This window comes from Stenella coeruleoalba, assembly GCF_951394435.1.
Source record: "Stenella coeruleoalba genome assembly, chromosome: 10".
Lineage (NCBI taxonomy): Eukaryota > Metazoa > Chordata > Mammalia > Artiodactyla > Delphinidae > Stenella > Stenella coeruleoalba.
This window is the reverse complement of record NC_137156.1, coordinates 12410197-12435050: the sequence shown is the minus strand read 5'-3', so window position 1 is coordinate 12435050 and position 24854 is coordinate 12410197. Positions and strand designations below refer to the sequence as shown.

General features: G+C 39.2%; 1 long non-coding RNA gene across 1 annotated transcript in view; it reads right to left on the bottom strand.

Moving 5' to 3' along the window:
- Nucleotides 1-1139: 1139 nt before the first annotated feature.
- Nucleotides 1140-24854, bottom strand: part of LOC307193489 — a 47018-nt gene continuing 23303 nt past the window's right edge. The window contains exon 3 of the long non-coding RNA XR_013830339.1: nucleotides 1140-1232. This is a non-coding gene — a long non-coding RNA (uncharacterized lncRNA). The remainder of the gene's footprint in view (nucleotides 1233-24854) is intronic.

Here is a 24854-nt window from a genome sequence, read left to right as displayed (position 1 = left end):
AAATGCTGCTTGATGGAACCATATATAAAATACTGCATATCTGGGGAGGTAGATGGACAGAGACACAGCCTCTTAATCAGAAACGGAGGAAAGCTTCCATTATATCTGTGATTTCACTGTTATCATCAAAGGGCCAGAGAGGTCCATTCAGACTTTGTAATGCATAGAGGTGACTGTAATAACAGAGGCAATTGCAAACCCTGTAGACAGGGAGGGGTCAGAATAGAAAGAATGATTTGGGAAAAAAAGTCAAAGACAAGATTATCCTACAAATCCCAATTCCAAAACATATCAAGGAATATAACACTAAGCAAACAAACAAAAAACAGAATGACGACAAAAACAGCTTCCAAAATTAACAATCAGGAAATAAATTGATTCTGGATAAACTTGTAAAGGACATTCTGAAAAAGACCTAAAAATAGTTATGCCTGGAATACTCAGCGAGATAAGGAAATTATATCCATGAAGTAGAACAGATTATATTTCTAAAAATCAGCCAAGCATAAATAAAACAGGAAGATATAAAAAAGAATTAATTAAAATTTTAGAAATAAAAATATTAATTTAAACAAAAATTATCATTGAAAATTTTTAAATATTGGGAGTTTACAAAAAGTGAAATTACTGCATATTAAGGACTGAGGATGCAATTTAAGTGGTAGACACAAATATCATAATTAAAAACCAAGGAAGACTGAAAAGAAATAAGATTTAACTCTAGAGGCTAGGAACACAATAACAGAGTAAACCTAAAGTTAGTAGAAGAAAGGAAATAAGGAGAGGATGTGAGGGGAAGTGATGTTTTTTTACCAGCTTGTGATACCATTTAAACAAAAGGAGCGTATTTCATTCATTTTTTTTTTTTTTTGCGGTACACGGGCCTCTCACCGTTGTGGCCTCTCCCGCTGCGGAGCACAGGTTCTGGTCGCGCAGGCTCAGTGGCCATGGCTCACGGGCCCAGCCGCTCCGCGGCATGTGGGATCCTCCCGGACAGGGGCACAAACCTGTGTCCACTGCATCGGCAGGCGTACTCCCAACCACTGCTCCACCAGGGAAGCCCCGAGTGTATTTCATTCTTCATTTTGCTGGCTGGAATGTGGAGGTGATGATGAGACCTGGATACACCATCTGAGAGTGTGGGATGGAAGCCATGAATTGAGGATGGTAGGATGAGATGGACTCTGGTTTCTGACACCATGAAGCCTCTGGATCCACCTGGAATGCTTAAACTGTTAGGAGAGAGAAAATACATTCCTATCATGGTTAAGCCACTGTTCTTTTGGCCTTCATACATTTCACACGTATAAAGATACATCCAAAGTAATAAAATTATGAAGATTCAATTCAGCAGTATATAAATCTGAGGGAGGATGGGTGCACTGTTGTTTATCTTATTGTTATTCTTTAAACTGTATGATTGATGTGACTCTTTAGTGTCCTCAAGGATGGCTTTTGTATGCAGAAATAATGATTCATGTTTAGTTGTTCCTTAAGAATTAATATTCAATTATTAACATAATTTTAAAAATCTAGTGTACCTTAGAAATGTTATCATTTTATTTGTATGTCTAACTGATTTTTCTAATAACCTTTTAGGGAACTTTGTAATACTTGTTTTCTTCCACAAACTTAAAACACCTTTCCTATAGAGTATACCACTCCAATAGTCCAACATTTATAAATATATTGTGCTTTCTTTCTAAGTACATTGTTAGAATTAACAACAAAACTGCCTCAAGAACTTAAATAACTCTTCAGAAATATATTAAATTAAAAGTACTGAAAAAATTGTTTTAAAAAATGTCTTCAATACATACAATGTCAAATTTATATAAATAATTTATCTTCTCCTTCCTCCTCCTATCTTTTTTAGGATAAATTTTCAATCATGTACGAGAAAGAATAGAATATCCATCACTCAGATTCAACAATAAAAATTAAATTCTTTTGTCCTTTTGTTTATCTGTTTCTTTCCCCCCTTTCTTTATTTGCTAAAATATTTTCAAAACAAATCCCGGAGAGCTTAACCCCCTGTACACTTCAATATAGCTCTCTAAAAATATAGATATTTCCTTAAAGACCTCAATATCGTTATCAATCACAACAAAATTTACAATAACTTTTTTTGTATCACCCAATTCCATGTCCATAACCACAGTTGCCCAATAATCTCAAAAAACTCTTTTTACACTTGCTTTGGCCTAATCAGGATTCAAGCAAGGTCACACAACACATTTGATTGTTTTGTCTCCTGGGTCTCCTACAAACCAGAGTACTCTACCCTCCCTTTTCCTTTCCTGAAGAAACTGGGTCAGTTGTCTTGTAGATTATTTTCTATTCTGGATTTACATGTTTACTTCCTGGTATCATTTAACATGTTTCTTTATCCCCTCATACTTCTCGTAAATGGAAGTTATCTCTAGACTCTTCAGGTTAAACTTAAAAAAAAAAACCAAACACTTTATACAACCGTCAGAACGGGAGAAAATATTTGCAAACAAAGCAACAAACAAGGGATTAATCTCCAAAATATACAAACAGCTCGTGCAGCTCAATATCAAAAACACAAATAACCCAATCGAAAAATGGGGGGAAGATCTAAATAGACATTTCTCCAAAGAAGACATACAGATGGCCAACAAACACATGAAAAGATGCTCAACATCACTAATTATTAGAGAAATGCAAATCAAAACTACAATGAGGTATCACCTCACAACTATCAGAATGGCCATCATCAGAAAGTCTACAAACAATAAATGCTGGAGAGGGCGTGGAGAAAAGGGAACCCTCTTACACAGTTGGTGGGAATGTAAATAGCAGTCATTCCCCATTCCTGTACAGCCACTATGGAGAACAGTATGGAGGTTCCTTAAAGAACTAAAATTAGAACTACCGTATGACCCAGCAATCCCACTACTGGGCATATGCACTGAGAAAACCATAATTCAAAAAGAGTCATGTACCACAATGTTCATTGCGGCTCTATTTACAATAGCCAGGACATGGAAGCAACCTAAGTGTCCATCAACAGATGAATGGATAAAGAAGATGTGGTACATATATACAATGGAATATTACTCAGCCATAAAAAGGAACAAAATAGTGCCATTTGCATAGATGTGGATAGACCTAGAGACTGTCATACAGAGTGAAATAAGTCAGAAAGAGAAAAACAAATATCGTATAATGTTGCTTACACGTGGAATCTAGAAAAATGGTACAGATGAACTTATTTCCAGGGCAGGAATAGAGACACAGATGTAGAGAACAAACTTACGGATACCAAGGGGAGAAGGGGGGATAGGATGAATTGGGAGATTGAGATTGACATATATACACTACTATGTATAAAATAGATAACTAATGAGAACCTACTGTATAGCACAGGGAACTCTACTCAGTGCTCTGTGGTGATCTAAATGCGAAGGAAGTCTAAAAAAGAGGGGATATATGTATACATATAGCTGATTCACTTTGCTGTACAGCAGAAACGAACACAACCTTGTAAAGCAATTTATACTCCAATAAAAATTAATTTAAAAATTGCATAAAAAAGCTTTATGGAGCTATTCACACACCATACAATTCACCCACTGAAATGTCCAATTCAATTATATTTAGTATATTCACAGGGCTGTGCATCCGTCACAACAATCAGTGTAAAATATTTCATCACTCCCAAAAGAAATCCCACACCCGTTAGCAGTCATTCCCCATTCCTGCCTCTCGCCCCCAGCCCATTCTGTTTCTATGGAGTTGCCTATTCTGGACATTTCATATAAATGGAAACATATAATATGTCACTGTTTGTGAATGGCTTCTTTCACTTAGCATAGTGTTTTCAAAGTTCAAACATATTGTGTCCTGTATCAGTACCTCATTCCTTTGCTTTGCTGAATAATATTCCATCATATGGATATTCCACATTTTTATCCATTCATTAGTTGATGAACATTTGGGCTGTTTCTACTTTTCTGGGTACTTTTAATCATATCGCTATGGACATTCTCATACTAGCTCTTGTGTGCACATTCGTTTTCATTTTTCCTGACTATATACCTAGGAGTGGACTTACTGGGTCATACGGTAACTCTGTGTTTAATACTGAGGACCTGCCAGACTATTTGCCAAAGCGTCTAGACCACTTTACATTCTCACCAGCACTGTTGGCGTGTTCAACTTTTTTTCAAGAAAACTGTGTATATATCTACAATTTTAATATAAAATGATCATACAAATTGAATGTTACTATACTCCAGCAATATCTAACTTAAAAATATAATAGAAAATAGGAAATCTTCCATATCAGCAACAGAAACCAAGGAACAAACTCAATAAAAGATGAGAAATTCTGTTTTGGAGAAAAATTAGAAAACATTATTGAAGGAACTATGGAGAAAAACATCCCATGAATTCAAAATTTTAAATATAGGTTTGTCTTTTACCAAAGATCTGCATCCAGGAAGAGATGAGTCCAGAGCCAGGGACTAACATACCTCAGATCTTACAGCTACTACATTTGAAAAGAGATTTTAAAAAAATACATTGTAAAAAGAGAGTGAGAGTATTTGTTCAACATAATGAAGGAGAGTTTGATATTGATCATCTCTTCAAGGGAGTAAAACATTAAGCGTATTTTTGTTACTTGATTGTTTTATCTTTTAGAATACATGATAAAGTGTTATAGATTACTGAAGGGTTTTATCTCCTCACCAAAGTATGTAAACCTTTAATAATGGAGAAATAATTATACCACGTCATGGATGATATGGCTAAACGTCTTAAAGCTATTCTCTTAAAATTAGTCTCTATATCAACCAAAATCCCAACAGGATGGTTTTGACAAACTGATACTGAAATGTGTATAGAAAAGTAAGGGACCAAGATACAGATGTTTAGTATATGGCTATTCAACAATGACTGTGTAATACAGGTATAGGTATATACAAATAGTCCGATAAAACAGACTAGAGACCTAGAAACAAAGGTGATCCTATGTGGAAAATGGTATTTGCCAGGGTTAACATTACATATCAGTGAGGAAAAAGTCTTTCTATTCAATAAATGGTTCTGGAAAAACGGGCAATCTGTACAGAAAAAATACTTAGGACCCCATCCAACATTAAATATAAAATAGATCCCTGGTGCAGTAAATATCTAATGGTAAACAAGGAAAATTTTATTTATTTATTTATTTTATTTTTATTATTTTTTTTTGCGGTACGCGGGCCTCTCACTGCTGCGGCCTCTCCCGTCGCAGAGCACAGGCCCCAGTCACGCAGGCCCAGCGGCCATGGCTCACGGGCCCAGCCTCTCCGCGGCATGTGGGATCTTCCCGGACCGGGGCATGAACCTGCAGGCGGACTCTCACCACCGTGCCACCAGGGAAGCCCGGAAAATTTTATTTTTATTAAAAAAATAAGAGAACATCTTTATGTTCTATAAGTATGAAATAATTTTTAAGCAATGTATCAGATAAGCACAAACAATAGAGAAAAAATAAGTTCAAGTATATTAAAATTAAAATTTCTACACAGTAAAAGACCAAGAGCAAAGATCAAAACAAACTTAGAATGGGAGAAGGTATTTCCAGGAAATACAAGTAAATAACAAGAATTATATAAATAATGTATTTATAACTCAAAAAAATCAATATGTAAAAGATAAACTATCCAGTCGAAAAATAGGCAAAGGATATAATTAAGCAGTTCACTGAAGGGGACATCCAATTGGCTAATACACATACGGAAAGGAATTTAAGTCTCCCTAATAATCAGGGAAATGTAAATTAGAATCGATGGACAAAAATTAAAAATTCTTTTAATTCTATGTGATGGCACACAGAACGGTTATGGATACCGTTCCTTCACTCAAGAGTATTTCATAGGAAGAGTAATTTACCAAAAAACTCCACTCTAGCTTTTGCTACTTTTTAACTGGGAGGATGCTTTTGGCACCATCTGACAAATAACGATGTTTCCAATAGTTTCAACAACAAGGAAATCTCTTATCTTACTCAATAGGAAGTTCAGAGGTGCTTGTGTGGGCTTAGTTATTGGTGACTTCAGCGGTTCAAAAATGTAAACAAGGACTTTGCTACTCCCCCTGTCCTTAATGCTGTTCCAGCGTTAGCTTCGCCCTCTAGCTGGGCCCCTTTTGTGGGAGGAGGGCTGTCAGCAGTATTTGGGGCTCAAGCTTCATAATTCACATCCACTGGGGGAAAAGGAGGCTCTTCGTCATCATGGAGTAAAGGGCCTTCCCTGTGGTCTGATAAAGCCCAATTGGATCACTTGCCAACTCTGGACCCTGTACCCCTCCCAGACTTGAATATAGGAAATGGGTTTGCTGGAATTAACTCAGATGTCTGGAGCTGGGTCAATTCCTAGGCATGTTGCTGTGGATGAGGATTGGATTGGGTGCTGTGGAAGTCCATTGCACCTCCTGTGGGCATATGACTCCCAAACACCCCAGATATAGACCTACAAAACCCCAGAAATAGGAACGAAAGGCAATATCAATTTTAAATACAATTACATGACACTTGACATAAGCTTTCATTAAACTGTTTTAGTCATTCCTGAAGGCAGGACAGTGAGGAATCTCTGAGGAGGGTGAGAAATTGAGCTTTGCATGCATCTCGGCTTGAGAGGCAAACCTTGGAGTGGTCGACTCTCACAGCCCCGAACAGCACTCAGGGGCACCATCTTTCCTTTCAAAGATGATATTGATAGGAGAAACATGCCACTGTACTGCAAGCTTTTTTTGCTTATATGCACTGCTGGAATGTGAGCTCCTTAAATTGCCTGGAATGGGACCACAAGCACACTGCCAGCACAAGTACTGTCATTGTAACCAGAAGCTGTATTCCTATTCCGATTCCAAACTTGACCCACGTCTTGAGTGTTTGTTCCAGAACTTCAGTGCTCAGTCCATTTCTAACAGCTCACTTCCAGAGTCCTACTCGCACCAAGAGGAGCATCTTGACTTTTTGAGGTGTTGCTGAGAAACACCTTCTCAACTGTTGAAAGTTCAGAAACTTCTCTGAATCTTGCATAAGCAGTGATCCCCTCCCCCCAACACATAAGAAACATTAGACACCCACTCACTCAGAATCTCCAAACTGTTCTCCTTGGAGACTCTTTAGAGCCTTTGCTGGGGGTGGGGGGGTGGAATGAGAGGGAGAGAAAAAGCCCAGTGGGAAGACCTCTAGGATTTTAATCTTCCTTCAACTACCTTCTAATCTGCCTTGATCTACTTTATATGTTGAGCTTCAGAAAAAAAAAGTCATTTGCACAAAGTTTCAATGAATAAAAACATCCAAAAAAACCCCAAAAAACTGCTGACCTGTTCATATTCCTTTTTGCTAGATGGCAAGGAAGGCCAGAAAGATGACATTAAGATAACCCAATTTATCACAGTCAGAACAAGGATCAAGTTCTGAGGACTCCTCATCTGCGGCTCAGTCCATCACATCAGTGTTTACTAAGATACATTCTGTGGAACGCTAGGCCCATAAAAGGATATTAAAAAATTCTAGGGGCTTCCCTGGTGGCACAGTGGTTGAGAGCCCGCCTGCGATGCAGGGGACACGGGTTCGTGCCCCGGTCCAGGAAGATCCCACATGCCGCGGAGCGACTGGGCCTGTGAGCCATGGCTGCTGAGCCTCAGTGTCCGGAGCCTGTGCTCCGCAACGGGAGAGGCCGTGATAGTGAGAGGCCCGCGTACCGCAAAACAAACAAACAAACAAACAAATTCTATGGACCAAGTAGGGGGAAACTTTACATGTTATATCCTCTTGGAGAATTATATCAACATCTTTAAGATTCTGAGTAGTGAAGAAACCTGTTTAATTTGGTATTTTCTAATCCAGTAGCAGAACCTGTTATATGAAAGACATCTATTAACATCCTCAGAACTAATGTTCCAAAGAATGTACTTTAAGAAACATTGCATTATATCATATAGCCAATAAACAATAAACTTTCAATTTTAGATGTATAAGCTACCTTAAAAACATGCTTTTACCATGGAGTATTTCAACCATATGCAAAACTAGAGAGACTAGTATAATGAATTCCATGTACATGTCACCTAACTCAGCAACTGTCATTAGTTATCTTTTTTCTTTGTGCCACCATCCATTTTCCCAACCACTCATGATTATTTTGAGGCAAATCCTAGACATATGATTTCATCTGAAAACATTTCGGTATGTACCTCTAAAGACAAGGGCTTTCTTTTTTTTTAAACATAACTTTAATATCATCATATCCTGAAAACTGCAACTATAAGCCTAATATCAGTGTTCTTATTTTCCTGATTGTCCGTAAATGTTCTAACTTCAGTTTTTTTGTTGTATTTTGTTTTTATAGTTTGAAATAAGATCCAAAAAGGTCCATATATCACCACTGGTTAATAATTTAAGCCTATTTTAATGAAAAGATTCTCCCTCTTTATACTTCTGCTCTTGTTTTTTTTTTTTTTTTTAAACTGGACCCTTTGTCCTGAGTTTCCCCTAGTCCAGATTACAACCCCACGGTGTCTCTTAGCATGTTCCTCTGTCCTCTGTACTTCCTGTAAGATAAACAAATTCTGGTTTGGTTTCTTTGGCAAGACTATTATATAGGTGGGTGGAATACTTCCACTGAGAGACGTACAATGTCCCTTTTTTGATGTTATCAGCCACAGTTGATCATTGCCTAAAAACACTAATTCATTAGGCATTACAAATAGTGATGTTTCTTTCTATCATCCCTTCTTCATTTATTAGCTAGATTACTTCTGTAAAAATAAACTTCCTCTTGTTAAATACTTGGTTACATTGAGATACCATTCCTGTAGAAAGGGCAAGAAAAAGAAGTTTGATTCTTTCTACTGATAAGTTTTCAAAATAGTGCATTGGTTCCCTTGAGCTGGTAAAGAATTATCAGTGTGTTACTGTTCTGTTATTATTATGAACCATTACATTTAGACATATTCTATGTGTTTAAATAAACGTATTCTATGTGTTTAAATCCTTTTTAATTATCACACTTATTGATGCTCAGATTTGTCCCTTTTGCCCAATGCTCCTGAGTCCTTTTGACACAATCCACATAGCTTTTGATCGATTTCTGATGTTTTGGTAGGACAAGATGTACCAGGTTCTTCTTGTACATTTCTAGCACCAGACCTGGAATGATTTCTTCCAGGTGCCCTGGTTTTGTTTTGTTTTGTTTGTTTTAACTGGGAAATGTATTTAGAAAACACAGTATGAATATGATCTTTTAGAGCTTAATATAGATAAAATCTCCTGGGGCTTCAGTTAAATGTTTCATATGACAAAAGAGAAAAACATTTATTTTGAACTTGACCAATTTACTCTCCAAATCTGTTTTCTCATTTGTTAAATGCAGACCATAATCCTCACTCATAGTTTACAGATTAAACAAGTCAATACATGTGCAGTAGTTAGAATAGTACCAGTGACAGTGAGTACTTAATAAACATTAATTATGATTTGACACCTAGCATTAGTTTTATACTCAGATTTCAATATATGGTGATTTAAGATCAAATTATTTTTCTTTAACAACTCACAGTTCCCTTTGATGATCTGACACCCCAAATTCCCCTAACGTAGTTTGAGCAGTCACATTCCCAGGCAGCAGGGTTCAATTTCGGAAGCCAGAAGAAAGAGCAACCAACTCCAGAGTTATTTTTTGCTTCTTGGAAGGCCATCTGCTGCCATGACCCATTTCACATGGAAATTCATCAGCTGAGTGCAATTTCCCTTCAATCAGTGGCCCAGTAAATAGAATTACATTGCTAATTTTAAATTTCAAATGGTCAGCACGGGTTAAAAAATGCCCATTCATCAGTCAAGATTCTGCAGTTAATTGTGACAACAGAGGGTCCACCGCATGCCAGGATTTTGACAGAGAAGTGAGAAACAGTTTTGTTTTCCTTCACCTCTTAGGCTGCTGGCACACAGCAAACAGATAGTTCCAAATCTTTCCCTCTAAATTTTTTACTTTTTGCCTTGATGCTTCGGTGTATAAGTAAGGGAACTTATCCTCCAAACTTAGTCCTTTCAAGACTGGACTGATCTCTTTAAGGGGAATGGATTTGTTGATCTTTGAATAAACTTTATGAAAAGCCCACATTAAAAATAAATTCGTGACAACAAAGTGTTTTCAAAATTATATGGACTTGTTAGTTATACTAAAGAATATCAATGTGTTGTTGGACTGGATAATGTATCAAAAATTGCTTTGCAGGGATGTTATTAGGACAATTGGTGAAACTGGCATAATATTGTAAATTAAAGTATTACATCAATATTAAATTTCCTGAATTTGATTACTGCTTTGGTCTTAGACAATACACACTGAACTAGTAAAGAGTACAGAGACATGATGTCTGCAGAGTACTCTCAAATGGTTCAAAGAAAATTAGTGTGTGTGTGTGTGTGTGTGTGTGTGTGTGTGTGTGTGTGCAGAGAGAGTGCATGCACACACAGCACTCAAATGTGACACGTGTTAAAAACTGGTAAAAACTGCCGAATTTGGGTGAAGGGTATAGGGAAGGTCTTGATATCATTCTTAAAATTCGTCTGTAAGTTTAAAATTATTTCAAAATAAAATGTTTTTTTAAATTAATTTGTTAAAAAATTCTATAAACGAAATCAAAAGCCCAGGCCCAAAAGGCTAAGAACATGAGCAGCTACTCAAAAGTCAAATTAATAATCAACCTAGGGCTTCCCTGGTGACACAGTGGTTGAGAGTCCGCCTGCCGATGCAGGGGACACGGGTTCATGCCCCGGTCCGGGAAGATCCCACGTGCTGTGGAGCAGCTGGGCCCGTGAGCCACGGCCGCTGAGCCTGCGCGTCTGGAGCCTGTGCTCCACAATGGAAGAGGCCAAAACAGGGAGAGGCCCGCGTACCGCAAAAAAAACAAAAACAAAAAAACAACCTATAGAGAAGTGGGTTAAGCACGAACATTTGAAGGTAATGATTTGAGCTAAGCATTAAGAAAAACTAACAATGCAAGCCTTGATGCACTTCTGATACCAGTACCATATTTACAAATTGCTCACCATACAGTTCTTCCAAGACGGTCCCACAGACAACTTAGATTCAACAATCCTGAGACCTAAGATAGCTAAGAAAACGTGAGGGTAGCATCTGTCTTCTGTTGATGAAGAGGCCTGATAGAGATAACTGGGAAAGTGGCTCACAAGCTCTAAGGTCAGCTCTGCAGCTGGAGATCATGTTAAGCAAGGTCCTGCAAGACCTGAAGACCTCGGCTTCTGAGAATAATGAAGCTGCTCTCTCAGACTGTGTGGGAGAGTTCCTAGATAAACAGATGAAGGACATAGCCTTTCTGGAATACCATCTTGGCTGTTGGAAGGAATTAGAAGAGCTAGCCCAGTGGGAAGCCCTATTTGAAAAGCCCGCTGCAGCCTCAGGTGAAGAGATTTAACTTTTGAAGGCAACACAACAAGTCTTCCCATTACAGTGAGTCCCAAAACCAGCTACTTAAGAGACTTGATATTCTCTATTTGTCAGAAGACTGCTTCCTTTTTATCTAGTATCCCAACCATCATTACTGGGCTTGCAAATAAATCTGCTTTGCATTGTACACATATTTTAAAAAAACAACAACATGATACCACCCAAGCTTTTCCCCAGATGTTCCCCTCCCTCTAATGTAGCACAGAGCACTATCCTCTTTAGTGGTTCTGCCCATGCAGTTTCCATGGCTGCTGAGTGAACTCCTGTTAAGGCTGTGCTGGGCTGTACCCCACAGGCCAGCAAGCCTTGTAGTTGCCCAGCCTCGAGACCAAAGAAAGAGCTGGGAAAGAGTGACAGAGACATCTTTGGTTTATTGGATAGGGGGATCTTACACATTTGCAGCAAAAGGTCCTGGAGCAACACCTCACTGTAGACAGCAAACGGGACACAGCAACAACCATCACTACTCAGGGGAGAAGTTGGTCGCCATTTATAGGGGGAATTGACGGCAGGTTAGCCCATCAGTTACCAGGGAAACCAGCAGCTAGGGTGGGGGCAAGCACGTAGGCAGTTCCTGATTAAGACCTATAATTAAGGGAATTGGATAGTCATGTGAGTGAAGCAGGGACTAGTGGAGCAGGGGATGTATAGAGAATAGCCATCTTGAATGGCCTGACCATACAGGCTGGAAAGTCTTCCTTCTCTGATTCCTCCAGGCAGAGCTGGTTATTTGCTCTTCTGACTTAGGGAGTAACCATATTATAGAACACTTCATTTTGTATGTTTGTTGGTATGGCTAAGCTTCTCAGAAGACTGAGTTCCTAGAAGGTACATAATGTGACTTACTCATCTTTTTATTACCCCGACAACTCTGGCATATTGTAGGCTCATGAGAAGAAAGAAAGAAAGAAAGAGAGCGAGAGAGAGGAAGGAAGGAAGGAAGAAAGGAAGGAAGGAAGGAAGGAAGAAAGAAAGAAAGAAAGAAAGAAGGGGAGAGAGAGAGAGGGAGGGAGATAGAGAGAGGGAGGGAGGGAGGGAGAAAAGGAAGAAAGAAAGAGTGAGCAGATAAGCTCTGAGCTTGACCTGGATGACATGAAAAAGAACATCAGTATAATTAGTATTTCTTTGTCTGATATATCTGAAGTCTGAACCAAGAGTGCCAATGCAGGCACAATTATTTACCAACAGATCAATCTCCACGTCTTAGCTATAAGATATACAAGTTCTCAGGAGGAAAGTACTACTGAAACACATCTGAAACATGCATGTACTAAGTATCGTTTCTGCCATTGAGGCCATGTTTTCCTACCTGTTCCTGGTGAGAATGAAGTTCAGAGTGAGGAGGTTACCTGCCTCAAACAACCAGACCCAGGAGAGTGGAGTCCTCGTGGAGTTCAGTTCTATGAAGAGGCCTCATGAAAGATGGTGCTGTGTCATGATTCCCGCTTCAGAGAGTATAAATATATCCACCCAGGCTGAAGATCAGTTGAGCAACTTACCTAGCCTTTCCGGGCCTCATTTTCCCTCCTTGTAAAATAACCATAACAATACCTACCGGTACTGGTTAGGGTTGAGTTGCAGAGAAAAAATCCGTGCTAGCTAATCTACACAGGAAGAAATAGTAAGTGATTTACAGATTCATTGAGAGGCCAGAAGGAGCAGACTCACAGAAGCTGCACTTCAGAACCAAATCAAAGTGAGCTCCTGCCTCTTCTCAGGTCAGGAAGCCATGAGCTCCTGAGGATACCACCCTTGTGACTCAGGAGCCCTTACAGTTAGGAAGCCACTGTGGTTAGAAGGCTGCTCGCTACAGCTAGTACCCGTAAAATGAATGCCCCATGCCATGCCTCATAACACCGTGTAGCTATGACTGGACACGGGAGCCTCTGATGATGATGGGGGAAAAGTACATGCCCCCACTATCCTATGACCAGGCGAAACAGCAGGAGCAAAGCCTCCTTCTCATTTCCACCCTCCAAATCTCATCCAACTTGGGAAACCGAAATCTCCAGACAATAACCTCAGATACAAGGCAGTCTGGGAAATGTAGTTTTTAGCTTTCCAGCCTCTAAAGTAGAGAAAAGCATACCAGAAGGAAGTTGGAGTGAATGTTGAATGCCAATATTAGTATTTACTGCCTTTTAGAGCAGGGAGGATTAAACGAGATAATGTATATCAAGTACATAGCTCAGTGTCTGTCACACAGTAGTACTCAGTAAATGGTATTCATATTAAATCTGCACAACTTGGATACTCATCTTTGTGCTACAAAGCTGTACTATTACAGGTTTCAAAATTAAATAGAATGGTATTTTTTCCACCAGGATGGACTTTAAAACTAAAAATAGAGCTACCATATGATCCAGCAATCCCACTCCTGGGCATATATCTGGGGAAAACCATGGTTTGAGAGGATACATGTGTCCCAATGTTCATTACATTGCTGTTTACAAGGCATGAAAACAACCTAAATGTCCATCGACAGATGAATGGATAAAGAAGATCTGGTACATATATACAATGAACATTACTCAGCCATTAAAAAGAATGAAATAATGCCATTTGCAGCAACATGGATGGACTTAGAGATTATCTTACTAAGTGATGTAAGTCAGACAGAGAAAGACAAATATATGATATCGCTTATATGCAGAATCTAAAAAAAAATGATACAAATGAACTTATTTACAAAACAGAAACAGACTCACAGACATAGAAAACAAACTTATGGTTACCAAAGGGGAAAGGGGGCAGAGAGGGATAAATTGGGAGTTTGGGACTGACATGTACACACTGCTATATTTAAAATAGATAACCAACAAGGACCTACTGTATAGCACAGGGAACTCTACTCAATATTCTGTAATAACCTAAATGGGAAAAGAATTTGAAAAAGAATAGATATGTATATATGTATAACTGAATCACTTTGCTGTACACCTGAAACTAACACAACATTGTAAATCAACTATAGTCCAATATAGAATAAAAATTTAAAAAATCAAGGGTGGAATATGGCAATGGAAGGGTATTCCATGTTCCAAAGGACATCAGCCTGTACAGGTGGTCTGCAGTGTGCCAGGTGCTATGCTCCTGATTCATACTCCTTATCTCACTAATTCCTAACAATTCCATGAAGTTCTTGTTATAGAATTTCACATGGAAGCTAAATAACTTGTTCAAGGTCCTACAGCTGGTAAAAAGCTGGGGCTTCATACAGACCCAGATTGGCCAACTTTAGAGCCCATGTGATTTCCATTAAGTCATAGGTAATGTGCATGGGCACATTAGGGAGCAGCAGGACTGGCTAAATAAGATGAAACCCGGAATTTTGTTTTGATCTACAGGATGCAGGTGATCAGCAGTACTTGTTCTGGTGTAGTTGGGTTGTTTAATGGAAAGGTAGGCAAAGGGCTTAGACTCCTGGTAAGCGCTCCACAAACATTAGCTTATTCCTAGTCTTATGCAAAGACGTTTATATGTTGACTGGATGGTAATATTATTAGCTGGCTTTGCACCTTATAGAACGTCCATTTCCAAAGAGTTTTGGTTAATGGCTAAATATTGATAAAGAGAGTTCTCTATGTGGTGTTCTAGATGGACATTGAAAGTGAAATACCATTTCACTTTCTCTAGCTTCTAGAAATTCCACCATATACCAGCATTGTGACTTTGGGTGAGTCAGTCTTTCTTGCCTCTGTTTTTTCATCTGTAAATGGGAATAATAACCCTACAATATCATAGGGTTGTTATGAGGATTAAAGGTTTAACATATACAATGCCCTTTTTGTTCTTGCTTTGGTTACTGTTTGTTTTACCAAAATGGGAATAATATATAATTTTTAATTTCCCTTTTCTTAACAATATCTCAAGAAAATAATTTAACATCATTTGGTATAGTGCCAATTCTTTTTTTTTTTTTTTTTTTTTTTTTTTGCGGTACGCGGACCTCTCACTGTTGTGGTCTCTCCCGTTGCGGAGCACAGGCTCCGGACGCACAGGCTCAGCGGCCATGGCTCGCGGGCCCAGCCGCTCCGCGGCTTGTGGAATCTTCCCGGACTGGGGCACGAACCTGTGTCCCCTGCATCGGCAGGCGGACTCTCAACCACTGCGCCACCAGGGAAGCCCCGATTCATTCATTTTAATGGCTGTATACTATCCATAATGTGGATATACAATAATTTATTGGCCATCTCATTCTCCTGATCAGCATTTGCTTTTTTTACAATTTTTCACTAAGAACAATGCATTAAAAATCCTACGCATGTGATTATTTTGGGGAAACAACAACTTGGTGCACAAATTGGAGGTATACAGCTCAATAAATTTTTAAAAACTAAACATATTCATTTAATCAGCACTCAGGTCGAGAAACAGAACATTACCAGGTCCCTAGAAGCATTCATTATGCCTCCTTCTGTCATTAACAGCTACCCTCTTGATTTCTCTGAATTTTGTTTTTAAACTGTATAAATGGAATCATGCATTTGGACTCTGTCATGCCCGGCTTCTGTTCTGAGATTCACCCATATTGATGTTTGGAGTTATAATGTGTTCATTCTTATTCCTGTACAGTATACCAATAAATGGATACGACCATTAATTTGTCCATTCTAATCTTCATGAATGTTTGGGTAGCTGCCAGTATGAATGGTGCTGTGGTCAACATTCTTCTACATTTCTTCTGGTGAAGATATGTACACATTTCTGGTGGGCATATACAAAGAGTGGTACATCTGTATCACAAGGCATACATATGTTCAGATTTAGAAGACACGGACAAACAGGTTTTCAAGGTGGTTGTATCAATTTAAACATCTACTTGGAGTGTATGATAGTTTTGATTGTTCCCTACTCTTGCCAAAATGTGGCATTTTTATTGTACGTAAGTTTTTTTTATGTCTGAGGGATAGACGGTCAGAAGTGGGATTGAGTCAAAGTGTGCACGTGTTTTAACTTTAACAGATGCGGCCAGATGGTTTTCCAAAAATCTGTATAACTGAACATTTTCACCAGGAACATAAAATACTCTTCTCCCTACATCTCTACCAACAATAAATATTATTGCTCTTTTTAATTTTTGCCATTCTGATGAGTACAAAATAAAATAAAATGTTATTTTAATTTATACTCCATACTATTAATTTTTATATTTTTGGCTACTGGATTTGATCTTCTATGGACTGTCTTTTTGATAGAGGGAAGGTTATTGAATATGTGACCAATAAGAAAGGATTAAAGGAATGCCTTTGCCCAGAGAAGAACACATCAAAGGCAAACTGTATTAGTTGTCTTTGAATATTTGAAGGCTCGTATTGTAAGGAATTTCATGTATCCTGTGAATCTTTTGAGGGCAGATTTGGGACCAATGAATGGAAGTTTTAAGATGACATATTTTAAGTTAAATTAAGAAACTAACAGTGTTATCCCATTGAAAAAAAAAACCCCTCCCCCCAAACAAAACCTCTCTGTGAAGTTGTAAATTCTCTCCCTCCGTATGTGTCCACGATGAGGCTGCCCTGCTTACAAGTCAGAGATGTGTTGGGGGGATTCTTCTACTGAGTTGAAGATAGACTTGGCTAAGTGGTTCCAAAGGCAGGAACCTTGTGACTGAGAATCAATTTAGAAACTTTAACATGCAGATTCCTAGTATCCTGCCTTGAAGACTTTGCTGAAGAAGGCCTAGGAGAGCCCCAAGAATCTGTATTTTTGTAACACTAACCAAGTGATTCTGATTAACCTGTGTACAGACCAACATTTGAGAAACACTGTACTAGAGGACCTCTCTCTTTGAATTTCAAAATGATCGATTTTATCTGCTGCTATGTTATCAATGTTACTTAACACAAAATGTAATGAGTCAGATACTAGAGGACTATAAACAACCCCAGCTGCAGTTCCTCACCCCTCTGTACCATTCTAAGGAAATACAAGAAATATATTTTCCTCCTACAAATGAATGTGTCAACTATAATCCTCATGCAAACAAAAATACCCATGAAATTATGAGTTACAGCTTAATAATTTGTGGACAAAGTATCTCTGGAATTCTGCAGCTGAGTGTTGAGTGGGGGCTCATGAATTAACTCTCAGAAGTTCATGCGATAAGGAGACAAATCCCCTGTTTAAACGGAATCACCATTAAAGAGAATGAGCTTTGGAGTCACGGGTCAGACTCACTCTCACCTTCTCCGTATCTCTAAAGCGGGGACAACAATACAGCAGTTTCTACTTTAAGGAGATTTCCCCTCAGGATTAAAGAAAATAGCATATAAAGTGCATAGCACTGCCCTCAGCATGGAAGAAATACTTAATAAGTATTACTTCCCTTCCATTCTTTCCCTTACAGTGCCAGCAAAAGTCACCCGATTTTTAGTATAGTTTATGCTCTTCTTTCTACAATTCAGTAAGTCAGAAAGTAAGTTTGATCTTGATACAGCAGTTTAAAAAGATTACAAGCATTTCAAAATATTTGGCTCCTTCTTTGATAGCTAATGAAGGTACATAGTGTTTTAGTTCTAGAAGTTGATCAAACAGTTCAAGGATATTTAAAGGAAAGTATTTGTATTCAAGAAAGAGAAATATTTGGTCTTCATAGGAACATTTTAAAGGTCACAAGAGGAAGGTTATTTTCACAACATCCTCATCTGTTCCAAAAGGATTGAGTAAGTAAGCCCATTCTTTAACTTTCAACTAGCTGTTTTGGGTTTCAGATATTTCTTTAGGTCTAATATTCAGTTAGTCTTAAGCTTAATTTTATTACTAATTTCTTCTACTAAACCAAGATGCCCAAGTATCTACTAAAAGCATAGGCAGTTGGTACTTGGTCAGAGTCTTGGGTCGTGTAAGGAGCCGTTACCTCTTAGTATAAGGGGAAATACCTAGAACTATTTTCCTTCGACTAGGTGAACAAATAGGTAAGTCAGGCTCAGTTTTAACCAAGTTCCCGGAGACAGGGAATTGGTCTTATTTGTTTCTATAAAATAAGTGCTTGGCACGTAGTAAGTTCTCAATAAATGTATCTCAGATAAATAAATGAACGAATGAATGAAAGAAATCAGAACTAGGAGCTAAGAGTTGGAAATAAGGAAGACTGAGTGAAAAAGCAAAAAAAAGCACACAATACTGATTGATCCGGTTCTAAGTATATGGAAAACCGGAAGACCCCAAACAGGCTCCTTATATCATGGTCCAATATGGTGGCATATTGTCAGGCAATGAATGGAGAAAATATTCTCCAGAATTCTTCTTGTAAGACCACCATATAGGTCTGGAAGAAATTCTGTAGTAAGTCCTTTGAGGTAGTAGATGAGAACCCCAAGGGACGTGGTATAGGCATAGTTGCCAGTACAAGGGAAGGGAGGAGGGATTTATTTATAACTCCAGAATGGTGAGGGGAGAAGAGGGAGTGTAGAGGAGCCTGAACTTGTGGAATGTCCCTGTGCTGCAACTGAATAACGTCTACAAAACACTCAGGACTGCTTGCTGTGGTTGAACTTCTTGCTGAAACAAGAAGAGACAGCTTGGCAGGCTGTTTAGGAGTCAGCAGGCCTGGAGATGAGAGCATTGAGGCTGAGAGACAGGAGGAAACAAGGTGCAAGAATTTGCAGAAATTATGAGGAGGGCTTTGCATTATCTCAGGCCATAGAAGTAGGGTTTCAACGAGGTTATCAGATCTCTGATACCAGGGGGCAGGGAGACTCTGCTGACATCTTGGTTACATGAGTGGGTCTAAGAAATTACATTCTTAGAGGAAAGTTGAATGAGCCCTTCTATAGCTGGGTCTTTCCCTGTGCCAGGCATGAGGCTTAGTTTATTGAATTAACATCCATTGCCATCTTGGCATCCATCGTGTTCCCAAGTCATGTTATTATTAATATATATTGATAAGATATATGTAAACACACACACACACACACTTATTTTTTTCTCCAGGAATTTATAAATTTGTAGGATAGACAAGAGAAGCTCACCAATAATACCAGTGCAAGGAAATATCTAAGTACCCCGAGTTACAAAGATACTACAGGGCTTCCCTGGTGGTGCAGTGGTTGAGAGTCCGCCTGCCGATGCAGAGGACACGGGTTCGTGCCCCGGTCCGGGAAGATCCCACATGCCGCGGAGCGGCTGGGCCCATGAGCTATGGCCGCTGAGCCTGCGCGTCCGGAGCCTGTGTTCCGCAATGGGAGAGGCCACAACAGTGAGAGGCCCACGTACTGCAAAATTTAAAAAAAAAAAAAAAAAAAAAAAGATACTACAAAGCCTCAAAAGAAGGAGAAGTAACTTCAGGCTGGAAAGGACTCATAAAAGAGGCAGCTTTTAAGTAAGCGGGACAAGGAAGCATGAGTATAATTTCAACAGGTAGAGTGTTTAAGTGAGGGCATTTCAAGTGTCTGGCACAGTGAGAGTAAAGAGATGAGGATGAGAAGAAGCATGTGTTTTGGGGAGAAAGCAGTGAAAATCTGTTGGGTCGAGCAGAAGGACCACAGGTTTCTTCTTCTGGTTCTTGACCCCAGGAGTCTAACCATTTTAGACTCCTATTTCTCAAAAGAGCCCAACCACGCTGGTTGCCAAACTATGGCCAACACATAGTAGTGGCTGCACTTATTATTCACTCTGTGACTGACCTAGACCTAGTGCTTTTATTTTCAGTTCATTTCACCCATGTCCTTCAAGTTAAGCTTAAGTTCAGCTTAGATTTGTTACCTATGGAGGCTGAAGAGGAGAATGGATCAAAACCCCCCTGAAACACCCACTGAGGACTTATAGTATTGACTGGTTTCTACCACCATTTATTCATTCATCAAATATTTATTGAATTTATTTATTGAGTCTGAATGTTCTTAACTTATATAGCGAACAGTGTATTAACTGCAGTTCACGGTTTATATAAAGAGCCAGAGTGATTGCTATACTCTAACTAAATGCCCTAGGCCTTTGGGGCTTCATTTATCTCTGTTCTTGAGCTTCCAGATATTCAAAGATTATTGGTGCAGGGACACCCTTCCCTCTTCTCAAAATATACAAGTATCGCAAGCCCACAGAAACTGACATTGCTTCCACCAAGCAAAAGGAAATCATGTTGTCTTAAGTGCTGTGGAAGTTCAGCTGGAGAAAATCAGCAGCGTATCAAAGCAGATCTCCCAACCAAGCTCTCTTTCTGCCATCTGCACCAAATGAGCAGTTGTTCCTTTGGGCTTTCTGATGGTGCCAGGAGTCAGTAAATGTTGCCAAAGGCCCCAGATCAAGCTGGCGGGTTGAGGTTAGAGGGATAGCTCATTCCTCTGCAGGGAGAGGTTACAGCACACTTGGTACTTCCAGCTAGAGAATCCCATTTTCCTATCCCGGATCTCTGCGCACCAATGGCCTGTCCTTGGAAAGCTTGAATTTGGGCCTCAAGCCTTGTTTCCTTTCAAGTTTATGTTTCAAACTGAGTAGTGAAATCTGCTCGAAGTCCATATTATCGGAACTCAAGCTTTTGTTTTACGAACTCAGATGGTCTGTGTTTCTGGAAATGATTCCACCCCAAAGGAAAATGAACAGCCTATTCTGCAACACACGCTTTGCTTTCAAAAGCCTCATTATTTTAAAGCATTTCCCCAAGATCCCTCTGATGTAGCCCAATTTTGAAATCCTTTGGTTGTGTAGAAACATAAGCCTCCATAAATAAAATTGAAAAAATTTTCAAGTTGTGAAATTTTAGGCGTAATTTTCCATTGTCTCCAATCTCTCTATTGCTGTTAAGGTAGAGACCCTGTCATTCTTATTTAGCAAGTTTGGGCTCTACATTTTTGGATTTTCAAGTGTTTTCTCCATCCTCATTGTACCCTTGGGCATCTTTCTGAAAGCCATTTGTTTGGCTATGAGCTTCAGGACGGCAGAATTTTGTTGCATGAATAAATGAATGAATAAATGTTTGTTCCCCAAGCATGAATCAGCCATTATTCTAAACACTTCAATTCAACTCAATTCAATTTTAATTTTTATAAACCAGTTAAAGAATGGGAAACTGGACAGGGTGACCATAATTTTCTTTGACTCCACAGAGGTCCTGACCTGTTGGGAAGGTCCTGCCATAGGAGCAGCCTTGGGTCACTATTACTGGTCAAGCATATAGACTTCGAGCTACAGGAAAGATAGGACAGCCTTCAAGCTGAGAATGCTTAATTCTAAAGCAAGGACTTGACCTTTCTTGTCAATTTTTTAACTTAAAGAATTTATAACTCTGGTTTGTTGTATCTGTGGTTTCTGTGGTGTAGAGGTGAAAAGGGAGGCTGATCTTCTAGAAAGGACAGTTAAATGCTAAGATGGAAAAACCATCAGGGAATCCAGTCCTTTCAGTGATGTTGGAACATGTGGACATGGATGGCAGTCTACCCAGGCACATCGCCCCCTGCCCCATGACATTACTGGCTTCTATATGTTCAAGACCAGGACATTGCACAAACAGGAGGTTAGCATAGGCCCAAACGAGCATAATTAAAATTCCACAGGAAAGCTAGACCTCACTGACACAGAAGCACAGGAAGCGAGAGGATTGGGAAAGAGCTGTATTCAATGGTGGTTGTAACAGGACAAGAGTCAGGAGCAATGTCCCCAGTCATACAACACCCTGGACTCCCCTGAATCTCTCCCTTAACAATGTGTGTCTTTGTTTCTGCACGTATAAACAGTGGTTCTGATTGCACGTTTTTAAGGGGTGTCTGGGGATTGGTGCAGTTTGAAGTACTATGAGAGCATAAGATGAAAAAACCAAATTCCTGAAGCCGGGTATACCACAGAGCCCAGAATCCGATACTTCACGTTGTGCCTAGCAGTCCCCCAAAATGGTTATAATTAGCTGTAATAATCCTGATCGCCAATCACCATCATCACAGAAGAGCAAACACTCCATCTGAAACCCTAGAGGAATGCTAGCTCTTCATATAACAAAGTCCTAAAGAGTTCTTACTTCTGCTTCCTCCTTCCCTCAAGCCTTCCAAAAAAAAAAAAAAAAAGAATCAAATTTCTCAGGCATTTCTGTTTGGAACCACTTTACTAGACCTAAGCCTCTATAAGTTTTAGTTCAAGGGCCTCAACTTTCACAGTGTAATTTAAATAGATTCTGAGTTGTAGTTTTCTTAATTAAAAACACACAGCCTGGAGAGCGCTTAAAGGATGAAAAAGAGTTATTCTAGCAAGGATGTGTATCTTGAAACCAGAACTGGCACCGGGGCAGCGGATGCTCTGGGCCCCAACTCTCTCCTACCTTTTCCCTTCTAGCTTCCGCTATAGGTTGCAAAGTTTCCCTTTCAACAGAGCTACCTGCCCTCAGCCCAACTCACGACTTTCAGGGCATGCCTTGGCTTATCCATGGTTGAGGAGACCTCTCTGAGAATCTCTCTTTGCACAGCACTGGTCTTTCTGTTATTGCCTTAGTCTAGGCTTAGAACCACCAAGTGTAACTCACGAGACCCCCATCTTCACATGGTTCCAACTCAGTCAATGCCATTCTCACCCAACTGAGATTTCACTGGACACTGTCTGACAGCCATGTGATACTTTTTTCTCTGTTATCCTGGATTTGTCACAAACCTCTAACATGTCCAAACCTCTCTCGTGACATTTTCCTTACCATTCCCATTTGGATTAAAGAGATGCCTCAAACCTACCGTCTGTTGCTTTTCTAAATTGCTTGTTTCTAAAGTATAATAATTCTTTCCACGGCCAACTCTGGTTGCTTTCATCAAAGGAGGTCTGAATGGTTTCCCTGTAATGAAAGAAGTATGCTGAGCTTCCATTTGAGAATCCTGGGCCCCAAGGCAGTTAATTACCAGCAGAGAGTCTCAGTGAACTCTATTGTCCTTGTGTTTCAAAGAATCACATTGGGTGGAAGGCAATTTTCTTGAGTGGAAAGATGAATGCTCTGAGATCCCTGGAGCCAATCCTACCTCTGGCATCACCATAAAAGGAGATAGCTTCTAACCACAGAAGACCATTCAATACCCCACCACAGTCCCAGACGCAAAAGCGGGCAAACCTGGCAAAAGCACACATTTTCCTGTTACATGCAATGAAAACCATCTGCAGGCAGTTCATTTTGACATCATCCAATTGGGAAGAAAACTTAATTTTGAAGTCTACTTATTAATTTTGCTCACTAACCTCAAATCACTTTGGATGTCAAGCAGTCATTCATTATACCACACATAGCACCCAGAAGACACAAGGCAGTCTGCATGCCCTCCCCTTCTTCATGCTCTAAGTAGCCCATCTATAGGCATAGTTCCATTCAGCTCTACTCACAGTAGGATGCTCGGGGCAAGAGGCTGGACCACTAGGTGGTACTTTAGTGATGTGGCCCTCTGATGCTCGTGCACTTTATTGTATTTTAAAAAGAAAACATCTTATATTAATAATAGTCTCTTTAAGCTGATAACAACTTAATTTTGAACATATACAAAGTTTTACATATATATACTGCCCCCATTTTATGATTTGGATGTCACAATTGACATCTTTTTACACTGTATGTCCATTAACAAATTATATTGTAGTTCTAATTATTTTTAATACTTTTGTCTTTTAACCTTCATTTTAGGGTTATAAGTGATCTACTTACCACCATTATGACATTAGAGTATTCAGGACTTAATATCTCTACTGATGAGTTATATACTTTGATATGTTTTCCTGTAACTAATTAGCATCTTTGTTTCAGCTTGAAGAACTCCCTTTAACAATTTCTTTTAAGGCCAGTCTAATGGTGATGAACTTGTCTTTAGCTTTTGCTTGTCTGGAAAACTCTTTCTCTCTCCATCAATTCTGAAGGACAGCCTTGTCTGATAGTATATTCTCGGTTGGCAGGGTTTTTTTCCTTCAGCACTTTGAATATATTGTACCACTTCCTTCTGGCCTGTAAAGTTGCTGACGAAAAATCTGCTTATAGTCTTATGAGGGTTCCCATGTATGTAATAAGTTGCTTTTTTTCTTTCTTCTTTTAAAATTCCTTCCTTCTCTTTCACTTTTGACAATTTAATTATAATATGTCTAGGTGAGGGTCTGTTAGGATTCATCGTGTATGAAACTCTCCCTACTTCTTTCACCAGGTAGGGAAGTTTTCAGCCATTACTCCTTTGAATAAGCTTCCTGCCCCTTTCTCTCTTTCTTCTCCTCTGGGACCTCCATAGTGTATACATTGGCCTGCCTGATGGTGTCCCATAAGTCCCTTAAGCTTTCTTCCCTTTTTAATTCTTTTTACTTTTTGCTTCTCTGACTGGATGAATTCCACTGCCTTGTCTTCAACTTTACTGATCCTTTCTTCTTGATCTAGTTTGCTGTTGAACCCCTCTATTGACTTTTCCAGTTCAATGG